Source organism: Dermacentor silvarum, chromosome 9 (genome assembly GCF_013339745.2).
Source record: "Dermacentor silvarum isolate Dsil-2018 chromosome 9, BIME_Dsil_1.4, whole genome shotgun sequence".
NCBI classification, from domain to species: Eukaryota; Metazoa; Arthropoda; class Arachnida; order Ixodida; family Ixodidae; genus Dermacentor; species Dermacentor silvarum.
Genome location: NC_051162.1, coordinates 69,372,657 through 69,388,286, shown reverse-complemented (window position 1 = coordinate 69,388,286; position 15,630 = coordinate 69,372,657). Strand labels below are relative to the sequence as shown.

Here is a 15,630-nt window from a genome sequence, read left to right as displayed (position 1 = left end):
CTACTTCCCAATATGATGATAAAACCACCGCAATATCTGCATGTTGGTGATCGACATCATTACTGAGACAATAGGCAGTTTTAGTTTGGCATTTTTACGCTCCGCTAAGCATCTGAGCAGAACGGAAGCGTGAATGCGCATGCGCCCTGCGCTTAGGCGCAAGCAGGCTAGCGGAGCGAGAAACACGGTCCGCTTACAAGCTGCCTAAGCGAGCCCTCTCTCGCGCGTGCATGGAGTTGCTCATTCAAAGATGGCTGCTTCCGAGGAGATGTCGACCACGCCGTCCGTTTCAACCACGCCTTGTTCGTCTGCACAGCGCAATGAACGAAAGCGATTTCGTATTGACGATTTGTGTTTGTTGAGAGAGGTGGTTAGTGCTGACGCATACGAAAACCCGGCAGTGTGGGAGGATGTGCTGAGAAATGTGGTACGTGCTGTGTAGCACGAATAACTTGCCTAATGGACCTCGAACTGGTAACTTTAAACAGCCAACAAAAACATCGCCTGCGCATTGCGTCAGATAGGATTGGATTGGATGCGGAATGCAACCTCGCTGGCTAACACGTGGTGTTCACCAAGTCGACGCTTTATTTACCACTCGATAAAATGGACCGGTAACGCATTACAAGCGCACGTATAGATACTTCATGAACAAATAAGATATGTATATTCGTTTTCATTTATAAAGGTAACCAATGTTTTTTTTTCTTGTTTCACCATGCTGAATTTCGCCAGAGGGCGCTGCAACTACGAAAGGTCCGCTCCGCTGCGCTTAACCCACTACTAAAACGTAAAAATCGCCCGCCCCTCCACTGTGGCTTAGCGGGGCAACTCGGAGCAGAGCGGACAGTAAAGACTCTCAACTAAAACACTCTAATGACAACTGCATTGCACGACACCGGTGGCAATAACGCAGCGCACTGTGCAGCATGGACAGATGCCTACAAAGCTAAACCGAAATAGCTATAACAAGAACATAAAACTACGTGTTATAAGAAATGCACAAGGAACCGCCACAGTGACGTAGCATAAATAGCGACATCGTGTACTAAAGAGTTTACAAAGGCATCTATTCCAGTGGGATATGCAATATGGATACGCGCTAGTTTTGGCAAGCGAACAAATCAACAACGCAGGCTGGTTGAAACGTGCAAGCACATAGATGAAATATGTATTTTTTTATTTATTCATGCAGAGTACGTGACTTCGTCTCCCCCCGTCAGCAATTTTTTTTTCGTCCACTTTCATTTCCTGTTTTTCTCCATATTTTTTTACCTTTGAATTTCAACCACAGCTAATTACCCTGAGCTTTGTTAGGCTTCTTTGCCTGTTCGTCTTTATAGTCGTGATTAACGCAAAATTCAGCCCCTTTGTTTCGATTCTCCTCGTTCATACATAGCGAGGGCCTGGCATATGTCAGCCTTGAGGCCATTATGGGTAGCATACAAAGATTTAAGTCGTCACGTGCCTGCTCTCCTGTGCTCGCAAGTTTCGCAGTAATGGTCTACCCTAAAAGAACCCACAAATGACGCGCCTTCAAAATCATTCGTAATGAAGGCTGGTTAATGAATGTTGTTTATTGTGGAATGAGGCGGGCACATGTTCCTGGAAACGCTGCCTGAATATATATATATATATATATATATATATATATATAGAGAGAGAGAGAGAGAGACTAATGAAAAGCGAGCGTTTGTTTTCTCCGCTGAATTTTTACTACTTCCTATTTGCAGATATTGTGAAATTTGAGAGAAATACTTTCAAATTACAGATTAATAAATTACTTGCAGTGCGTTTTCGGTAGTGGTCAAGTTTTCAAAACAGATTAATACCAGAGCTCACAAAACTCAACATCATAAATTATTAGTGGCAACAGACTGATTCGCGTCATTCTCACTTTATGCATTCCAGGTTAATATGCGGCGGTGCACAAATGAAAATCATCTGTGCCGCACAGTTGAATACGCTCTATAACAGCAAAAAAAAGCAAAAAAGAAAAACACGCCGCGCCTTACCAAGAAACCAGAGCCGTTCGTTTAGGGTTGTACTGTACTTTATTCTTCCTCCGAGCTCCCGCAACGCTTCGGCATGCACGACGTGTCTCGTAAATTACGCTCATCGTCATTCATTGTACGCGGAACAGCAGCGGGACAAGGTACGGCGTTCGTTGAAGATCGCAGTATTTTCGCAGCTCGGCGCCTGTCGCGCATGTAACAAAGATAGCAAACGTGACTGTTGGAACCACGGCGGTTTTGGATGGCCCTTTTCTACCGTGTCACGCGAGTGATATGATCGACCAGCAGGAAGAAAAGCTCAATCTGGAAATGGCGTCTGTACACAGCGAAAAGAGGGAAAATTGTTCTCTTACAGCCAACATTTCTTGACAACGCGCTTATCCTTGGTTATGTTGCCCAGAAATACTAAACGTTTGAGCGTTGTACGGGATAGACCAGCGTAACTTTGAGCCAGCGTACCAGATTTGAAGGTTGTGTGTACCCACAAAAAGTGATAGCATCGGAGCGAGATCCTTTGTGACGAAGACATGCGGAATGTCTTCTTTTTCACAGCCTTCGGCTGCGTCTTTGAAAAGGTAAGGCAAGAAGTTTTGAATGAATAGCCCCCTCCGATGAATGAAAATTGACCATCAGTATCCCAAATTCACCGTGCACAATGTCTCAAACTGCTGCCTACAGGTATTGAGATGTACTAGACATGCAGTTTTAGGAAACTACATTCTTAAATAAGATGCATGCAGCTTTATAGTTAAACACTTGTGGCGAGTTTGGTACATATAACTATGAATCTTACTAGCAATGCGAAATCGTCGTATAATTTTCCTCATATTGTATGAGTACACATTCACGACACACCAGAGAACTTAAATGTATCCTCCATATCTTCTGAATGTACAAACAGTGTTGCACTCCGCAAGCGACACTGCCACTGTGTGTTCATGTACGTTGCCAAAGAATTCTTTAGAAGCTAAATTTTGTACAAGCTAATTGATTTTCCTGGATGCGAGGACATTGTTATTAGTTGAAACACGGTCCAGTGTGAATGAACCTCTTGTCACTTAATTAGGTTGTGACATTGGTGGAAGAGTTTGACCAATATGTATTTTATTTGTGCAATGAATTCTGAACGTGCTTGTCTTAATTTGTAAATAGTGTAATGGTATCAGTAAGGAGCTTATAGAATATTTCTTAGCTCTTGAACTTACAAAAGCTTTTCTTGAAACTTCTTGACAGTCAAGTTGCGGCAACTAATATCTAAAATGTTTGGTGGTCGTTTAGGACATACAAATAGGGTCATACCTCATATCAAGCAACATCCAGGTTTGTGAAGCACTTGGCTGGCTTATTCATTTCAATGGTGCCAATGTAGAAATAAATACGACGTTAAAGCAACGATGAGCTTTCGAACAATAATGTTTAGATTGTTGAATATGTTCCTACAGAAAAGCTCAAACAGGAGTATGCTGTTGCAGCCGACGATAGCGATCAAGCGATTATCATGGTTGCTTAGCTTCGCTTCCAATTGACCAGAAGGACAATCTCAATTCATGGAATCCCAACCTTCGAGTGCAGAAGGCATAGCCATATCGCACATCAGGAATGACACTCCTGAATCGACCGCCAACTAACGCACTGCGGAAAACGTGGTTTATGTCCAGACATTCTTCACACATCCTAAGCAACGACAAAAGCAGATACGTCCGCGGCATTCTGTATGGAGGTAGCCAAAGGTTCCTCATTCAAGAAGACTTGGCCCTGAAGCTCAAAATAACGGTAGAGAAGTCACCACTAGCGCAAAACATCTTCCTAAGTACTTGCTCATCAGTGTCAAAAAAGCGCAAAGTTGTAGAAGTGCCACTTCGAAATCGGTACAGTACAGACATTTTAAGCATAGAGGCTGTCGTTGCCCTGCCATCTGCCAAAATGTGGTTGTACCACGCGATGACAACATGTTTTTCAAGCCTTCAGATCTCGCGGCAAACTACTGGCGAATGATAACTTAGTTTTTAAGATACCTTGGACTCTGATTGGCTTGCTAATTGTTCTCACTACCTATGGCAAGTCGTTAAAGGTTAAGTCTTCCGTTGACCAGATGTTTCAGGCCTCGTTACCATTGATACTATATTCGGCTGGAGAATCCGAGGACCAGTCTGTCAAAAGTCTACTTTGGATTGTGGCCCTAATCTCATGATCAGTGTCTTACGAGTGGATACTACAGAAGAATAAGCTACAACCGAAATTCTCCGTTCTTTATGCAAAATAGATACCAAAAAATTCACGACAATTACAATACTCCCCAAGGGCGAACTGTGAGCGCAGCTGTATACGTGTTTTCATTTCGTGATATATTGGCTGGCGTCGACAATCTGTCTCCTGCGGCACCTTGCAAACGGGCCGAAGTGTGCCGCGACTTCGTCCCTAATCTGGAGATCGACAAAGCCAGCGCGTGGGTGACGCGTGGGCGCGATCCGCACCAGCCACCACCGACGTAAGAGAAGACCCGTGCTACTCTGGCACCATCTAGTAGCCACCGTCGCTGCACTACGCTTTTCTTCTCACGCTTTCGGCACACTCTCTTCCGTTTTCCGCCTCATTGTTCCGTTACACCCTCCTCTGTGCTTTCCTCCTCGCGTCTTTCATCCCCCGCAGGGATCCGCATTCGTTTTTATTTTTTACTGTGCTCGTTTGCTCGGCTACGCCGCCGCCGCCAACGCGGATGCCGACGCTCGCCGTAGGAACGGACGCTTAAGGGCTGCGGTCTAAAATATCATTGACTCGAGCGTATATCCCTCTGATGTGAACCTCGTACAGTTCAAGGACACGGTCCTAGTCTAGCAGCGGATACGCGGTGTTTGCTGCCATGGAATGACGACCGGAAACATCTTTTGTGGGACAGACGCGATACAGCTGTCAAGCGTATCGCGTCTGTAAACCCCAGCACAGGCTTTCTAAGTGTGATGGTCTGACAAAAAAAATGAGAGCACAAGGCAATACATGCAGTGGGAGCATGCCAAACTTTTTCCCGAAGAAACCTCTGACTGTAACAGACTATGTTACATTGCACATCGTGCAATTATGCGTGAAGACTCTCTGACGACAAATGTGCGAGTTGTATTCGACCCATGATCGCATATAAAAGGATATCTATCGCTCACGGGATAAACCTAACAGAGATTCTTCCTCAAGTATTGCTCTGTTTTCGACGGTTAACAGTAACCATGAATGTGGACATCGCGGAGAAAGAAGGACGACTAGATGGATTGGCAAGCAGTTGAGCAGCAGTCCTGGATATGCGCTGGAACAAAAAATACGACTAATCGGAACGTTCTACACAGTCACCCATACAGTTTCTAGGTTCGGTCAAGGGGGACATGAAGCGAATATTACTAAGATCATCAATCGAGTTATTCCATCCCTTTAGTATTCTCTCGCCTGTTACCCTACGTGGTGGATTACCGGCTGTGGTGTTGTGCTGCTAAGCACGAGGACGCGGGATCACATCACGACCACGGCGGCCGCACTTCGATGGAGGTGAAATGCAAATACGCCCGTGTCCTGTGCATTGGGGGCGCGTTAAAGATATTCTGGTGGACTGAATTTAATCCGGAGTCTCCAACTATGACGTGCTTTATAATCAAATTGTGGCTGTGGCACGTAAAAGCCCCCAATTCAATTCAATTCTCTCGCCTGATACTCCAACTTGCAAGCTTGTATTACAAATGTTGTGGCATTTGGGAAGTTCATTAGATGCTGAAAGACTGAAGGAACTAGAAAGGTCCTTGACAGAGTGGTGTGCTGAAGTCCGTCGGTGCAGGATGACCAAAGTTTCATGATGCGTCAGGAATCAACTCAGAGAAGAATGTCAGTTGAAGAGTACATCTCTAAGCCTACAAGTGAAGCCTAATTCCAACCCCCGCATCTTGACTTAAGCCTATTCAGCAGCAGGAGAACCGCTCCCAGTACGCCCAGCCCCTTTTCTGGTTGGGAATTCGATTCTCACCACTCCTCACCTCACTTCCTGCAGCGCCTCGAACTGGCCGCATGCTACTCGAAGACATCATATCCGAAAGTTTCAGTAACATTAGAAGCTTATCCATCACCTTTGGAAACGATGGGAAAAATCGAAAAAGAAGTAGCTCCTGGATTTACGATCACTGTATCAGTACCCGGAAAGCTCTGACCAAAGTGTGAGAGTGGACGACGTCGTTTTAATGGAAGACGACAAAAACAATCGATGTTCTTGGCCACTGACCCGGCCGACATGAATTGGTGTGGGCTTGTGCCATCAAAACGCAAGAGGCAAATTGCTTAAAAGGCCCATTGAAGTACTGCATTACCTGGAGATGTCCACGGCTTCTTCGGCGGGACAGAATGTAGAAAAAGGTGACGTTAAATAAACGCGACCAGCAAGTGTAGACAGAAAAGAAAGAAGACGTTGAAACACGTAGGTGCTTCACCATGGCCCCCGTCTGAGTTTTTCTAACCTACTGCCATCTAAACAGGAGGTATGCTTACACAGCATCTTGACATAAGTGGTGAAATTAGTTGCCTTTCTTGTTTTGTGGAAAGCTTCAGCTATGCTGTCATTTCTGAATCAAAACACAATAATTCTAACACCCAAGATTATTGGTGTGTATAAGAGCATAGTAGATTTTTCTGGTCACACAGCACTCAAATTGTCCGTTCGCGCGGTCAACGTCTAATTAAGATCTTTTGCGAAAGAAACACCATGAGTGTTGTGTACTTGCGAGTGTTTTCTAAGACGTTGGTCTTTTTGATGCGGAAATGGTGATACGATTTCTGTCAAATATAGGTACTTGAATTTATCGCAAAAATGGGAGGCCATAGGTCAATGACTGCCCCTCACTTTGACCCGAGAAATAAGGAATGGTGGCATGAATAATCTGCAATATCTTCCGTCACAGTTACTTACCCCATATCAAGAGTAGCATATTGTGTCATTAAAATAAGTTAACTTCGTTTGAACAATTTTGGCCGTTGTATAAGCGCCCGCGATGCACTTATAAGCGTTGCATTCTACCGATGCTAACGTATGGTGCAGGAACTTGGAGGTTAACGAAGAAGCTCTAGAATAAGTTAAGGACCGCACAAAAAGCGATGGAACGAAAAATGTTAGGCCTAACGTTAGGAGAGAGGAAGAGAGTGGTGTGGATCAGAGAGGAAACGGGGATAGCCCACATTCTAACTGACATTAGAAGAAAAAAATGGAGCTGGGCACCTCATGTAATGCTTAGGACGGATTACCGATGGACCATTAGATTTACAGAATGGATACCAAGAGATGAGAAGTGCAGTCGAGAATGGCAGAAAATTAGGTGGGGCGATGAAGTTAGCAAATTTGCAGGCGCAACTTGGAATCGGTAAGCGCAAGACAGGGGTAATTGGAGATCGCAGGGATAGGCCTTTTTCCTGCAGTGGACATAAAGATAGGCTGATGGTGATGAATTATAACACACATGTGTTTATAGATAGGGTTACATTGGCTAGGTAATGTAAGGAACGTTTATTAGGATTGCGTGTTTTTTGTTACGTTGGTCTGCTTGCTAAGCCACAGATGAGCCTGAATTTTCACTTTGTAATAAGTATTTTGCTGAGTACGAGGAAAATTTATTTCTTTTTAAGAAGCGCAATATCTGTCCTGTATTACACTTGCCATTTGAATTCTGATGTTTTGTGAAGCTACAGCAGCAGATTGCTAACACCGAAAGAAGCCGCGCGAGGAAGGTAATATTGGAGACGCCTGGAAAGAGAACTGAGAACCGCTTTCAACTCCTGATGTCCATATAACTCAAAATTAAAGGCACCACACGTCGTAGGGTGTAACAATACGTGAAAGATTTACATAATTCTATTGCTAGTCAACCATAAAGTAATCATGAACAGCTGCACTCAGCTGCATTTTCTGCATGCCCGTAGGCATTGATGGCCGGTAATTTAGATGGAAGGGTGCATAAATAACAAGTTGTTAGTTTTTTATAGCTCTGTCTCATCATTATTTCTACGGGAATAAACGTATGCTACGCCCTTTCAGATGCTACTTCCACACTGTCGTGCGCATGGTTTTGACGCTCACTTACAACTTTAGAGAATTCAATACGTCCTAAATGTTTTTGCTACCTTTTCTATTAGTAATTATGATGATGATAGTAAACTTTTGGTCCCTCATGTAAATCTATTAAGATAAAGACACGTCTCCTGTTTCACGCTTGTTTTTCAACACATGTTTTGTGGAACGAAGAAATACTTTTTGGTATCAAATTAAACAACGAAAATACATCTACACATCTCAAGACCAGAAAGCCAGAAGTAGAAAACAAAACTGTATTGATCTATTGCTATGCGCACTTGATCTGGCTTTATAAAATGTGTAACAATAAGACGCACAATTCGTGTAATATATATATATATATATATATATATATATATATATAATGCCTTTTTTTTCTTCTTACGCAGTTCATTGCTCTTTTAACCTCCAAAACCAACTTACGCCATCATCCAATCTGCACTTCATCCAAAACAAGACATGAAACACCATGGATATTACTGCGGACAGACCGTAGTCTTTTTTCCCCCTTGGGCAACACACGGTAGGCGTAGCTTTGGGGACATCATTCATAATTAGTGGTCTTGTTAGACAGTATAACTGTTATAATAATATTACTACAGGAACTATCGCCATGATTCCTGACATCAAAACTTGTGCTAGAGAAGAGGAGAACGACGAGCACGCGAGCAGTAACGCGAGCCATGGATAGATGCTCCCAGACAAGACTGAGACTCGTGGCTAGGACTGCGAAGCTGCACCGTCCCACACATTCGCACCTAACTTGGAGCCCAGACCGCATTTCGGGACTGACCCATGATAAAAGGGAGGCCGTAGCACCCCTTCCAATGCAAGTACTGACTACTGCCTCATCCTGCGAGATGATCCACGCGACGTCAACTGCATCTCGGGCTGGTGACGACACAGCACTTCTTCCAGTTGCTTCTCTTCCATCGCGGTGATCGGGTCCAGCGTGGGAAAAGCGGCCGCCACCTCTAACGGGCTGCACGCGTCTCCCGGCGCAGTCGTTGGGGAAAAGACACCGCCTGCGCGTAAGATCCCACCAACGCGATGTCACCGACAGCACCTCGAGGAGCAGCTGGGTACCCCTACGGCTCAATATGAAGACTTCCACAGAATCAACTAGGAGAATAGTGGAGCACCCGGTCAGCTATGTTAAGGGTTCCTGTGAGGTCCAGGTCAAGTTCAGAGAGTTCAAGAGCCACTTGCTAATAGCAACGGTCACATCATGGTATCGTTTTTGTCACTGATGGGGTCGGAGGTTGTACATCACCCCAAGGAGCCGCTGCTCTCGTGATGACTTATCATCTCCTTGCCTGCCCCCCTGAGGTGACTGTCGTTGTCTTTGTGGTGACATAGCAGTGATAGGAAGGCTGCACTTTTCGGCTACCTGCTTCGCACACTCTACGGAACAAGATTGGGGAGGAAAAGCAGGTGTGCGTCCTGGAGTGGTTTAGTACCTTCGGGTTTCTGGCAAGCCCTCAGCAACTTGGAGGATTCACTACCGGATTCCGAGGGTTCACTACCCGGTTCCGCATCTTTACCAGCTGTACGATCGCGAAACCAGGCAGGTTCAGATCCTTCGGGCTCCTGGAAGTCCTGGGCGACTCGGTACACTTGTACGCAAGGTTTCACTCGCCGGCGATAGCGCCGTGACGCCGCTTCAAGCCACCGGGCTCTTGTGTCACTGCCTTCGCAGAGGGCAGTGACACAAGAGCAGTGACACAAAATGGGTCATATTTTGTGACTGCTCTTCACAGTATCAAGTCTGCCTTACATCATAGAACTTACGAACAGATGTTATCCGACATCAGGGAAGTACACCACCATGGTCTGGTAACAGGGCACAACATAATCTTTCAGTGGATTCCAGCTCACTGTGGCATCGCCGGCCACTACTTTGCTGACAGGGCTGCCCGGTCTGCCCACGAAGACACCCAGACGAGTCAAATACCTTTGGCGAGGATGGACACTGCCAGGGAACTTCGTCTGCTTGCAAGCAAAACGTAACAAGCGTTCTGGAGTTCAAGTACCTTCAATTACCGATTGCATAAGCTTGACCCCTTGCTACAGCTACAACTGCCATCTAACCTTTCCCGCAGGGAAACAACCTTGCTGTGCCACTTGTGGCTGGGAGTGGCGTTCGCGAACCCTTACTCATATCGTACGGGAATGGCCGAGAGCCCGATGTGCGACTCCTGTAGGTGCTAGGAAACCATCGAGCGCCTATTGTGTACCTGTCCTCGCTACTACGTACAACGCATCTCTCTTAGGGAAACTTTAAGCCGACTGGACTTGAGACTGTTCTCTGAGTCAAAGATAGTAGGACCGTGGCTACACCCGTCACTGGCACAAAAAGTGATTCGTGTACTAGTACACTATTTGAGGTGCACCGGTTTAAGAGGCCGCTTGTAGTGTCCCTCTGCATCATCGCACGTGTACTCAGTACTCTCTCTCTCTCCCTCTTTCTATTCTCGCTTTTTCTTACCCCCAGTGTCGGATAGCAAACCGGACGCTCGTCTGGTGGGCCTGCCTGCCTTTCCTTACCTTGCTCTCTCTCTTACTGCCAGTGGAGTTAGGCTTCTCTGGCTGCACAGAAAGCGGTGATACTTGTTATTATTGCGAACTCCGCTTGTTTTGTTGCTGTGTTTGTGCGTTCACTGTGTATATCATATTCATCATCCGGCACCGGGGATAGCATGCCAGGCGGTCAGTCCGGCTAAAGTCTGCACCTTCATTAGAGTGAACATGTGTGGGAACATGTGTGGGCTGCCAGTGTGGGAACTGGAACCATGACCGGCGACATCGAGGCTTGTGATGGAAGCTGTGGAGGTTGACGAATCTACGTAAAAGAAAACAACACGGAACAGTCGCCAGAGCCGTGGGGGGACGTTGTAGGTCAGCACTGATGCCCGCAAGCTATGACTGCGGGGTCGCACCGTCCCCCACACTACATGTCTTAGCAATTCAGAAAAATGGTGACTGTGCATCCAACACTGACTGCTGCGTAAAACACACATTCCTTGTCTTAAAGCGAAGCAGCCCATGACAAGAATCTCGGGATGTTTTTTACGTCCATCGACAGAAACCTTTAATCATCGATGGCTCATACCCCCGTAAACACTCATACCCCAATAAGCAAGCGAAAAATACAGTGGCTCATAGCCCCGCCAGGCAGAGGCTACAATCAATCAGCAAACTGGAGCGAACAGTGCCTGGATTCTTTGGAATCACGCATACAGCATACAGAACAGCGTGCGTTTCCATAAAGAAGAAGCTCAGAACAAGGAAAATTAGTTCTGCGGAATCCCGCAAGGTGGAGGAAGTATCGCGAAAAGGAAAAATTGTCATCCACCCGCATGTGGTACGAAGCTACAAAGGACACCCGTGGGGTTTATCCAGAAAAATTCGTCCTGGTACTTTGTAATTCCGTATTAGATTCGGGTATATAGGCTGATGATGATGATGATGATCTTGACAACATTCGGGTGGATGACACTCTTTCTCTTTGAAGCTCAGAAGCAGCCTCCGAAGCACATAATTGATGATAATGCGCTCCTGAAAGCAATGGGAATCACGAAGCGCTCGCCGCATATGTTTCCCGTCCCGGTGAAGATAACTGTTGTGCAGGCTGCCGCAGTGACGGCAGCTTGCGAAGTGGGGAGTGACGTCACTAGCCCTTCGTATATAAAATAACCAGCCTTGCAACCGAGTTCAATGTTGTTGCAGCACAGCTATAGGCGGCGGCGTGCTGTCAAAATTAGCATTACTCCCATTCCTGCCATTACTCTAAAGTCATAAAGCATTGCATAACCCCCTTCGGCAGTTCTAGGGGTAGTTTTCAACAGCTTCGTTGGACATTGGACATCCATTTTCACAGGGCAGGGATGGCGAGTTATAAAAGGTATGCGTTAAAACTGATCCAATGTTTTCTCGGCAGGTGCTTTCAGACGCAATAAATACACCAGGTAAGTCTGCAAAAATTCTTTTCAGTACTATATATATATCGAATTGTGCTGGCCATTTACGAATGAGTGCAGTAATAATTGGCGACGTAAAACACCTCATATTGGAAACAATTTTCAATTCTATACGAAAATGGTGCCAATCACTCTCTCATGACCAAGGTTCATTTGAGTAAAATGGATTTTAAAAAAAGTACCATTTGCACGGTAAATCGGTGGTTACAATACACCAATACTGTTATATTTGCGAGCGCTATTTATCAACTAATAATTTACAAACTTTTGTGATATTCTCGGGTAGGAATTGTTTTGTGCCGTGCCAATTATTAGTGATGCATAACGAAGCCCTGTTGTGTTCAGGTCTGTCGGCGCAGAGCACTAAAAGTTGTCAATGTCTCATAATAGTAAACACTGCTGAAATAATTTTTTCCATTGTTATTAAAACGTAAATGTGTGAATAGAAAGCAGCACTAACACACTTCAAGTTGAAATGTGTTAGGATTTTGACACTTCGTGTTAATATTAGGTCAATGTTGTGGCTGTTGCATGTGTTCAGTTAGCAGTTCGTGAAGTCTAATAGGCACTGCAAGTAAACCTAGTACAAACGCAAGTTTATGTATTTGTCGCTCCATGTTCAACAGTTGTGGTTTGGTGCATTTGATATGCGAACTTTTAAACACAAACGTTTTAAGAAGTTTCGAAGAGGGCATGCTCGAAAGCTGGCGCACTTCTACAATTCAGCTGTGGCCTCTATATGACCGTTTATTTTTATGGCGATAAGAGAGGCACGATTCAATGTGCTTGACATTGTGGGTGAATAATAAATGTTGGCGTATTTGTGGAGCACTTCCCAGTATAGCAAGTTACGTGCCATACCTACAAATTCCACAAACTGCGGCTTTCTCTAGTATGGTCCTGGAAGACCACCGTAAGACGCTCGGAAGCCCTTTTTGTTCTGATACGCTTTGTCTCATATAGGCCGTAAGCACAATAACATGCTACTTTTTTGAAGAAAACACACCTGTCTCACCGACATTTACTCAAGCACTCGCCAGAAAACACTTCGCTTGAGGATACAATAAGCGTGTCTATTGTTGAGTGTTCCACAATACCGCCTGAGAAACGCCGGGACTGTCACAGACTATATAGAAGGAAACTGGAATGCAACATACACAAACTGAGATATATATGACAGACTGAAAGCCAGGTCTCATACAATTACCTCCAGTACATGTTTCTGGCCATTGTTTCACTAAAAGGACACATCATAATGAGGACAAATGTAACAAATCTGATGAGCGAACGGACTTGTACATGAACGAATCATGAAAGAAAGAATTGAAGAACAGCGCATACCATAACATGCACAAGGACAGCTGATTGTAATTGAGTGATTTCAAACAAATCCTTAAGTACAGTCAATGCACAGCAGCATTATCGTCATTCACGCAATAATGAAAAGGTCACACCTGTTGGAAGTCATAGCAGTCGACGACACTGCACTAAGCAAGATCAACTATTCAAAAAAATAACAAGCGCATATATGAACATTTAGACCTATCTGTTATATCACTGGTGGATCTTCGCCCAGCAAAATAACTAAAATACAGAGTGTTATTCATTTTGGGCACGGGCGATATATTTTGGTGTACTGTCATTTTCTGTATCCTCCCTAATTTTCTTCTTGTTCTGCCAGTACTGCGGGTGAAATTCAGGACTTAAACAGCCGTTCACGCAGAGAAACAAGGTAGTAACTCAAGTCACACGTGAAAACTTAGGCAGCACGAAGCGACAAGAAACTTTTACAAATTTGAAAACAGTTAGAGCCCTTCAGATTTTAAAAAAGTTTGCTTTGTTGCAGAAGGATTCTGGACAATACAATAAATAGCTATGTCTGACCTCCACAAAAATTGTATTTTATTCAAAGACATTCCGAGATTGGAGCACTACGATTTCTTCACATCTTACTTCTTTCGCGCCATTGCCAATAGGTTGCGGCGTTGGACTGCCACTAAGCCGAATCGTCAACGGGAGGGCAATATCCAAGTTTCAAGTACCTTGGATCGTACGTAAGCACCATTTTAATCTTGCTGTATGATTTTTTTTCAAGTATACGCGATTCAGCCGGCCTAGCATGTTAAAGTAGAAACGCAATGTATTTATTTTATTATTATTTGGGCACGAGACATACATCTACAAGATGAACATATACCTTCGTTAAAATGTGCAAACTACAGCAAGAATAAAGGGCGTCAACGAAATGTTTAAACAAATTTTGCAGAAAAGTTTTGAGCAATGGGCTGGCACTACCTGGCCGTACACTGGAATTAAGCTTCACCACAAGCCACCAATGGCTTCGTGGGGAGCTTCTAAAGAAAATGCTCGTCCACTAGACGTAGTGGTACATTGCATTTGCTCTAAATTAACAGTGTGATAATACTGCAGGCGAGCATCTTGCGTCGGTATTTTCCTATGAACCTGCGTTCGAATGAAAGCAAAAGACGCGCCTAAATAACTAATTTCCTGAGCTCCTACTTTATTCCAATGAAAGAGGCTTGGTGACTAGTATTCGGTAATGGCCAGTGACATTTAGCTAGAAACGGCGTACTCAGAACCGAAAGTCAGCACCAAAACAAAAACTGGTATGTTTTTGTCTGTTCAACATTTGTCAATAATGGGTTAAAAAATAGGGTGAAGCGGCTTACAGACACGCAAGATACGCTCGTATAACTAAATTTAAATGTAAATGCAATTATGATGGTGCAACCTGTACGGGGACTTAGTGGTTAGTGGAATCCATGAAATTGCTACGTACCGATCCTTGCGTGCGGTAAAAAAAATCACACAGCCAGTTAAAGAAGAACTCTCTGCACAGTCGGCTCTCATAACCAGTTGTGCTGATTTGGGAATTTATATTCTAAACGTCATCAACCAATAACAGAATTGTTCTAAGCATTCCGCAACTGAAAGGGAAGAAAGTAAACAACGGCACTTTCATTGTCTCGATTGTTGTAGACCACATATTTCTCGGGTAGAAAATGCCTTGGAAAAGCACCCTTTGTAGTTGTGCCTATTATTGAGTGATCTGCAAGCTTGTTCTTATGCATTAACTGCTGCATTTTTTTATTTATGCCTTGTCTTTCAAAAAAAACCTGTATTATCGTAAACTTTACATGTTGCCATTGTTTGTTTGTATTAATAATTCTTGTCATCATGCATAGGAGGTCCCATTTCTGTTTTTAACTACGGGACCTCCTTCTGTATATACTTACCATGTAATTAACCCCGTTTTTTGTATTGAATAAACTGATTCTGATTCTGATTTGGAAAATGCAAAGCAGTGCATTGGCTCACAGCTAAGTTATCGTTCCAATTACTTTTTCGTACCTTCTCATTGCCATTCTACAATGACGTACAGGCGTATTGTCGCAAACTTAGGTTAGTAATAAAGACGTTGTGCCCTTCGTAAAAGGGTGAGTCAAGAGATTTAATTAGTTTCCCGTCGACTTAGCAGTAGTATTCAGGTGGGCAAATCTGGTGTAGACCTGATGGTTGAGGTTTG

The 15,630-nt window shown here is 44.3% G+C and overlaps 1 long non-coding RNA gene across 1 annotated transcript; it reads left to right on the top strand.

Annotated features, from left to right (window-relative positions):
• The first annotated feature begins 2,458 nt into the window (after positions 1-2,458).
• On the top strand, positions 2,459-14,139 carry LOC125939777 (uncharacterized). The gene is made up of 3 exons (XR_007463145.1): positions 2,459-2,590; positions 12,044-12,071; positions 14,060-14,139. It is a non-coding gene; the product is annotated as an uncharacterized LOC125939777 (long non-coding RNA).
• Positions 14,140-15,630: the final 1,491 nt, after the last annotated feature.